The sequence below is a fragment of the Cyanistes caeruleus genome, chromosome 7 (assembly GCF_971803275.1).
Source record: "Cyanistes caeruleus chromosome 7, bCyaCae1.hap1.1, whole genome shotgun sequence".
Classification (NCBI taxonomy): domain Eukaryota; kingdom Metazoa; phylum Chordata; class Aves; order Passeriformes; family Paridae; genus Cyanistes; species Cyanistes caeruleus.
Window position 1 is genome coordinate 39,006,560 of NC_141707.1, and position 7,727 is coordinate 39,014,286.

A 7,727-nucleotide genomic window follows, 5' to 3' on the forward strand; every position below is an offset into this window, starting at 1 on the left:
TGAAATTTTATGGTTATTTTAACCTCATTTAGGAGCTTCACATGTGAAAGTCCTCCAAATCCAACACACAACTTCATGCACAGCATTGCTTAGGTAGATATTGCAGCGTTGGGTGATCAAATATATCAGCTGGTTATATAATAACTATAATTTATTATTCCTGCAACACAAATCTTACTGCCACTTCTGCATAAACATTGTTTTCTTACTGGCTGCCAAGTAAATCATATTTCTGCCAGTGACTCTCAGTAAACTAACATTTCTACCTGTTTTACTTGCTTTTATTTTTTCTGATTTTTCAGCTCCAAGTCCATCTCCTTAGAGCAAGCCATGGTTTTAGAGCTCCCCAATCACTGAAGTCACTCATTCCTCACCTTGGGCAGTGTGACACGGCACCAGGACTGCTGCAATCACCATTTGGATTTTATTGCTTAAATACATCAGCAATGGCATCTCTGGAATGTGCATTCAGCCCCAGGAATTAACCATTAGCCAGCAGTTTTCCTACCAAACTTTTTTGGTAACTGAAAGGCCTCAGCAGGAGGAGCAGATCTGCAGGGTAAGAAATGTCTCTTCTCTCTTCCCACCTGCTGCCTCAAACCAGGGCAAAGTTACAATCCCAGAACAGGTTGTTCCCTACATTTTCATGGGGTTTGTGGACAAAACATCATCACTGCCCGTTCCAGCCAGAGGAAAACTCTGAAATTAATTCAAGATGATTGGTCCAGGCAGGCTGGACAGGGCAGTGGAAGTATCCCTGCCCATGGCAGGGCTGGAGCTGGATGAGCTTGGAGCTCCTTTCCAACCCAAACCAGTCTGGGATTCTAAGTCTGTAGTAGCTCATCACACGTATTTTCAATCCTAGAAAAGATTGGGAGCTGGTTTTACCTCCAGCAATCATTTCCTCCCTGGATTTGTTTCCCTTTGAGATGCCACTTATGAGCCCATTCCAGCAGTTCCACTGCCTGACCAGGAGAGACAACCCAGGATGGATTTCTGCCTCCCACAGACCTCCCCAAACAGTGGGATTTGTCCACCCTGGAGTCCATCTGGATGAGGTGGCCAGAGATACCAAGGCCTGTCCACCTCATCCAAGGATGGAAAAGCTCCACCATGGTGTTTCTCAGGAAGGTTTCCTGAAATAAAACCTGAAGAAGGTTTGTCCTGAGAACTCCATAGAAGGACTTTTCAGTCTCCAGAGGGGATTAATTCCAGTAATTAACTACCTCAATATTAAAAACCCTTCCCTCATGTTTGACCAACTCTTCCCTGCTGTGATTTTTTGCTGTCATTACTCATGTTCTATCACAAGGGGCATGGAGAAAAAATTGTTTCTTTTCTCTTCCCAGCCCTTTCCACATCTGAGGATTTACTGTCGTTGGGCATCCTGGATGAGAGGAGACAACAGAGCAAGGCCTAAATCTGGGAAATTTGATTGGCCTCTTCCTTCTTTGGCCCTTCCTATTCATTCCTGCAGGTTTCCCTCTGCACCTTCTCCACCCTAAAGTCCCTGTTTATCCAGGGACTATTCATTAATCCCAGAATCACCAAATCATCAAGGTTAGAAAAGACCCTTAAAATTGAGTCCAACCACTCCCAGCACTGCCCAGGCCACCACTGCCCCATGTCCCCAAGGGCCACATCCACATGGCTTTGAAACCCCTCCAGGGATGGGGACTCCACCACTGCCCTGGGCAGCTGTGCCAGGGCTGAAGACCCCTTTCCATGGAGGGATTTCCCCAAATATCCAACTTAAACCTTTGCTGGTTTAATTTGAAGCCATTTCCAACCCTTTGTTGCCTCTTTCCCAAACCCCCTCCTGTGACTGGGAGGACAGAGAGTTCCAGCAAGGCACTGCTTTGTCTCCCATGCCCACGACACCTCCTGAGCCCCCACACCCCTGATCCCCCACCACAAACACCCAGAGCTGCCAGGGAGCTCAGGGCTCCCAGGAGAGCTGCCTGGAGCACAGCTGGGATTCCCAGGCTGGGCTGTGCTGAAAACCAACAGCAGCTCTGCCCCATCACTGGTCAGACAGCCCATCAAACAGCCTCATCCCATTCCTGCCTTCCCATGCAGCCTCTCCAGGCCCAGGATGTCGAGGCTGAAGCCCCTGATGGATTGGGGCAATTACTGTATCTCAGACATACAAGTCACACTAATGCACAGCAAATATGGCTCGCCCTTAATTACAGCTACAGACACGGACATTTGTTTTTCTTAGTAATTAAAATGTTCTATTGTGCTTAATACTGTTATCTGTATTCTTTGGTTAAGTGCAATTTAATTTGCTTTAAGAAAGCTGGGTATAATTTAAAATGAAAAATGTATCCCTTCTGCTATTTTTTCCCCCCTAATGCTATTGTTTGCCATGACTGCAGATCTAGAACACAGTAACTTCTGAGTTTGTGAACAAAGTTTCTGGGAGGTGATGCTGTTCTAAAACAAAAAAAAAAAAAATAAACCCATTTATTTGTGACTGACTCTGGAAACTTCCTGGTTGCTAAAGCACTTAGTGGGACAAAGGAGGTTCCTGAGGCATTTCCAGGGCAAAGGAGCTTTCACAAGGGAGGAGAGGTTGGGTCCCTGGAGTGCCCTGCTCACTGCTGAGGTGCTGTAATGAGAAACACAGATCAGAATCACAGATGGGTCAGGTTGGATGGGACCTCACAGATCCTCTCATTCCAAATCACCTCCCATGTGTCTGCATTCCATCCCAGCTATCCCAGGTTGTTCCCAGCCCCATCCAACCTGGCCTTGGCCACTTCCAGACACAGCTTTTCTGAGCAACCTGTGCCAGGGCCTCACTACCCTGACAGGGAAGAATCAATTATTATTAATTGCTTCAAGAACAGCTGACAGAACTCCCCTTAAGCCCTCTGAGATGCAAAGTTACCCTCCAAAAGGGGAAACATTTTTGGATGTTCCACATCTGAGGAAAAAAAAACAACCCAGTGGTGCTGGAAGCAGCTCAGTCCCACATCCACCTGTGCAAGGAACCAGGAAACTTCTTACTCATAATTTTTTAACACAAAAACAGGTGGGAAGGTCTGCAAACATAAATCTGGTCTGTCATTAATGTTGTTGCTGTTGTTATTTGACCTGTCACAGCGCAGAAAGGATTCCTTCCCTGCAGGAAATGGTTGTATTTCTTCTGTCCCCTCTGAGGCCACAACCCTCCGGAATCAGCTCCCGCAGAACGATCCAGGGCAGAAGGCACAGGAAGGAACAGCGTTCCAGCAACCACTCAGGGATGAAATCCTGCAGCCTGTGGGGCTGGCTCCCCTCCACCCTACACACACCAGGAAGGGATCCAGCCCCAGAGCTTCAAGCCACACTTTGGCTGACTGACATTTCTGGAGAAAAGGGTTTTTTTGTAAACAGCACGAGCTCGGAGGCTCTCGAAGAACGTCCTCGCTCGGGTGTGCTGTGCAAACAAAGCCCTTTCGAAACCCTCTGTCCTCAGCCTCAGCCAGCAGCTGACTTTCCCCATCTTACAGGGTCACAGGAACTGGGATATTGTGAAATCACTCACCAGAGATGACCTGCTTTAATCTCAGCTGTCATTTCACACACTCTAGGAAGGATGGAGCAATGTTTAAACATCATCCACTCCCTTCCTGTAAATTCCTGCACTGTTTTTGCTCCTTATCTCAAGCTGGAGAATCTCAAAGTGCATCTGAGATCCTGCTCCCCCTGCATGAGTCATTAGGAGAGCACAGAAATAATTTTGCCAATACTCACTCAAAGGAGGTCACGGTCTGGTCCAGAACTTTGGTTCTTTAGCTCAAGAACTGAGTTTTCCCCAGCCCACCTTCCACACACAGGTTTGTTTTTGTCAGGCTATAAAAAGTATTCCACCAAAGCACAACTTTTGCTCAATGTGAAATACAATCCCATTCAAACCCAAACTCCAGTATCAATGTTATCTCCTACAGAACAAAAGAGGCTTCCCAGAGAAGTGTGGATTGCCCATCCCTGGAAATATTCAAGGCCACATTGGATGTTGTTGTCTGCAGTTTTTCCTCAAATTTAGGGAGACACAAACCTTATAAAATAATAAACATCACAAAAACCTCATGGCATAGAAACAGAAAATTGAGGGAGGAGAGTGCTGATGTTAATTCAGAATGAAACTTCTTCCTCCCTTAGAAAGTACCCCAAGACCCACACAGTTAATGAATGAAGTGTGCATTTGTAATGAGGATAAACCAAGCTACTTTGGGTCACTACTATCAATATTTCCACACTATTTAATGACAAAAAGGTCAACTTTCAAACAGAAAATTTTAAAACGGTGTAAATTCAATTAATGAACAGTTTCAGGGACCTCAGATTCGTGTAAGTCTTTTACCAGGGTTTGCTCTTGGCTGTTTCCCTGCCTTTGCCACCCTCCTGTGACTGTGGCTCCTTCCACTCCAGTACCCTGAACCCCACAGCTGTGAATTTGTTCCACTTGCCACTCCTAAATCCTAAACCAGAAAGGCACAAACAGAATTAATTTCTTTTCCTGGTTTTCTGTTCATATTTTTTTTTTCCTCCTGGCAAACAAAGCCCTGCCAGAATTCTGTCTTTCTGCATTGCCCTGACCTGGGGTTTCACTCAGCCAGCTGACACACCCTAAAATCACAACTTGTGTTCTCAGCACCAGGATTTAACGTGTGCTGGTTAACCTCTGCTGAAAATTTCCCTGTTTTCCCTCGTGGTTGCAGGGACACACGTGGAGTCATGGAATGCAAAAACCCTCCTGCTCTGCATCCACCTGAACCCCTCTCTCTGTCCAGAGAGAAATGGATAATACAATTAATATTATTGATTATAATTAATATAATTATCATAATAATACATATTATAATTAATACAATATACATACATAGTTATGCATAATTAATAGTCCAGCCAAAGCTCGCTCCTCTGAAAAGCAACAGTTAGATAACCAAGCTCTGTGTCAGGCCCCATAAAATACTTTGAAAAGCAATATGTACAATTGCAATTTTCCAGCAGAGACCAAAACAAATTAGCAGCTTGTATTCCTCTGTGCTTTGCTAATAATTTGTTTCCAGTGCTGTGTCGGGGAGCAGCGCTGGTGTAATGAGGGGCAGGAAATAGTAACAGCCTAATTAAACCGGGGTGGGGAGGAAGCAAACCATCAATCCTGCTTGGCTGCAGCTCGGTGGGCAGCCCTGCCCCATGTGCTGGGGAGAAATGTGGTTTTTAAAAATAATAATAATAAATTAAAGGGCTAAGCAGAAGCAGAGAGAAAATGGCTTTGACCTGGATCGTATTTACACGAGTTATTCATCAGAATCTTTACCAGGACTGTTTGGTGTTACATCCCAGCAGGGAGAACAGAGCACTCATCCCCAAACTTACTGATCTGTAAGGTGCACAGAGGACCAGGGATGAACTGAGATGATGCACAAATTGCCTTTTCCTTTATGGAATTAAGCTACTTTGAATTCACAAAAACCCACCTACACTTACAGATCAAGGAATTTCCAGCCTCAGCAGAACTCCGTTTTCCACCCAGTCCACCTGCAGCACTTGGAGGAAATATCCTTACTGTGTGAAGTGTGCCTCACCTGCAGGAGCCAGTCCCCGTGTCCTCCTCCAGCAGAGCCCTGGAGTGGGAGCAGGTGCTTATGGAAGGAGTTTTTCTGCTGGCTGTCATCAGCCCTCAGGAACAGGAGCCAAGCAGGCCAGTTCCTGGGTCAGGAGAGTTTCAGCCACAGCCCAGGCTGTCATTTTTTTGCACACTGATGTCACCTGCAACCATGAATTTTTCACTCTTAGAGCAAACACTGCAAAATATGGGGCCTCATTTGACTCAGTCTACTCTCCTCTCAACACCAGGGAAAACTGCAGATGTCTGCCCATGGGAGGGAGAGAGAGAAAACCCAAAGTGCCAGCATTTCAGGAGAATCAAGCCCTTATAATTTTGGAACTCTTAATCCACAGGAAAGTTATCACACAAGCTCCAGATCCAGAATTTACAAGGCGTTCATGCAGCATTTGTGGCAGACAAAAGGGCACCTTCTGGATCAGGATTCAGCATTGCCACATTCAGGCTTTTCCCACATTTCCTTCAGTTATCCCACTTGTTGATCCATTTTGATATCACAGCACTGAATCATTCAGGTTGGAAAACACCTCCAAGATCACCAAGTCCAGCCTTTCACCAAACACCCCCAGTCCCACCAAACCACATCACTCACCAAATGCCACATCTACACATTTTTTGAAGACTTCCAGGGATGCTGACTCCACCACTTCCCCAAGAAGCCCATTCCAATGCCAGTCTTTCAGTGAAGATTTTTTTCCTAATATCCAACCCAGGCCTCCCCTGGTGAAAATATTTCTCTTTGTTCCATCACTGGCTGCCCGAGAGAAGAGGCCGACCCCACCTGACAGGAGTTGTAGATAAAAACTTGCTTAGACTTACCTCAAAAGCTATCCATAATGTCAGTAGAAATAACACCAAATATTAACAGGAAATACAAAGAATTTCATAGACATTCAAGATAAAAAATGGGCATTTAAAATTGGATTAAACCAGTATCTCCTTCTACAGAAAGAGATTTGGGGACCTGCAGAACAATGAGGATTTCTTCAGCTGGACTCAATTACCCCCATCTGAGCTGGGAGCTGCACCTGAGGATCTCTGTGCCCACCCCATCTCACAGCCACAAATGGTTTAATTCATCAAGGGACAGAAAGGATTAAAGCTTTGGAAGCTTGAAGTGAGCCAAGTGTATTCCACTAAACATGAGAGGAGCTGAAATATCTCAAAACCTGGAAGACCTCTGCAATGAGATTCCAGAAGCCCAGTGGGTCATGAGAGTGGGGATGGTATCCTAAAACATCCCTGAATTAACATTAAATCTCCAGCAAAGCGTTTGCCCCAGTCTCCCCGGGAGCCAGGCTGAACACATCTATCATTTATCTGATATTAACATCTATTTATTTCCAAACTGAGTTTGTAGATTTGCTCATTAACACAGAATTTCTTCCAGATAAACAGATCTAGTGCTAATAAATCCCCTGGCTTGCAGTCACTGGCACAGCAGGTCTAATATCTGATGTAAATAATGTATTCAAGATGTTCCCTTAAATCACGAGTTAGACCACGGCACTGAGACTCCTGCCTGAGGGCTCTAAACCCCTGTGTAATATTAATTATAATTACCTCATTAAGCTGCTGCTTTAGCACCTTTACACCAAAGCAATGCCACAGAGGGAATTTGAAGGAATCACCTCCTTCCCAAAGTAAATCACGTCAAGGTCAGGATCTGAAGCATCCCAGCAAAGGTCCTTCAGAACCAGTCAGAGACAGAAACCAATCTCAAAGAGCTGAAAACTGTGGGGAAATAAACAGGAAATAAAAGCAAAAAAGCAGAGTTTATTATAAAGATAGCGTTAGCTGGGATTATTATTATTTGTTTTCACTGTTTTGTCCCCAAAATTTGCATTTTTAAGCCAGTATCTTCTTGCGATCATCTTAGATCTGTGGCGAAGCTGACACCATCTGTCAAAATATGGTATCACTTTCAGGGCAGTAAATCCAAAGGGGCCAGATAATCCTGGAATTCCCAAAATGCCTGCTGCCAGGCAGGGTGTGGGATCCCCAGGAGAGGGGCAGGGAACAGTGGAGGACTGACCAGGTGCGGTAACTCAGCTGCCACATTGCACAGCATCACCTCTCCCTGCTGAACCTGGAACTCAACATC

At 45.2% G+C, this 7,727-nt stretch overlaps 1 long non-coding RNA gene across 1 annotated transcript in view; it reads right to left on the minus strand.

The window, feature by feature from the left end:
* The window catches only part of LOC111931822 (uncharacterized), a 28,150-nt gene extending 21,569 nt beyond the window's left edge, over positions 1-6,581 (minus strand). Inside the window, exon 1 of the long non-coding RNA XR_015289347.1 lies at positions 6,443-6,581. This is a non-coding gene — a long non-coding RNA (uncharacterized LOC111931822). The remainder of the gene's footprint in view (positions 1-6,442) is intronic.
* Positions 6,582-7,727: the final 1,146 nt, after the last annotated feature.